Source organism: Limulus polyphemus, unplaced genomic scaffold (assembly GCF_000517525.1).
Source record: "Limulus polyphemus unplaced genomic scaffold, Limulus_polyphemus-2.1.2 Scaffold709, whole genome shotgun sequence".
Classification (NCBI taxonomy): Eukaryota; Metazoa; Arthropoda; class Merostomata; order Xiphosura; family Limulidae; genus Limulus; species Limulus polyphemus.
In genome coordinates, this window is record NW_013666319.1 from 467,350 (window position 1) to 468,435 (window position 1,086).

Below are 1,086 nucleotides of genomic sequence, written 5' to 3' on the forward strand. Positions count from 1 at the left end.
CTGAAACGTTTAAATCAAGCCCTTCATCCGAAACGCCCTTCACTCGTCAATCGGAAAAATGTTCTTCTTCTCCACGACAATTCAAGTCCATATGCGACACGTTTGACACAACACAAGATTATGGATTTGGGTTGGGAAGTTCTCATCTTTTTCGTTCGCTGCAACACCATCTTAATGGGAAAAACGTATGCAGTTATGGAAGGTTTTAAAAAGGATATCAACATATTTTATGCTTCAAAGCCAAGTGATTTCTTTAATCAGGACATTAACAACTTGATTGTAAGATGGAAAAGTATCGTCGATAAGAATGGAGACTATTTCATTTAATAAATATTTTGTTTTGATATACACGTTTTTCGGGTTTTTACATCTAAAAAAGCGACATCAATTTCTTGACGACCTAATATTTGTTTGACAGTCACTGTATATGCTTCAGTTATTTATTTTCTACCTAATTTAAAAGTTTGAAACTTTAAGAATATCAAAGCATGATTAGCTTCAGTATTCTGCACTATTTCAGTTGCAATAGTAAAAGTCTCAATTTGATGTACAAAACGTTACTCAAAATGTGATTTATTTTTATTTACTTTGACTATTCTTTTAATTGTTAAAAAACTATTTTTAAATAATCAAAGCAAAATTTATTTTGGAATGTAGTTTGCAATATTTATAATGTATATTTTTGTTTAAGAGCTTTTAATTTACGACTGTTTTAGTAATTATGGTTAGTGGAAACCTGTATTTGATTTATTGTTTGTTTTAGCTCAAAACTACACAATAGACTATGTGCGTATTGTTCACCACGGATGCTCCCCAGTGGCACGGCGGCATGTCTGCGAACTTACAACGCTAGAAACCAGGTTTCGATACCCGTGTTGGTCAGAGCACAGATAGCCCTTGTGTAGCTTTGTGCATAATTAAAAACAAATAAACAATTCACCACGGAGAATTAAATAGGATTTTAGTGTTATAAGTTCAAACACTTGCCAATGAACCCTGGGGGGCACCTGTATATTCACGAAAGTACGATGTGATCGTGGGTATCCACAGAAATTATTCCAGGTTATGGTAAGCTCACAATCTGCG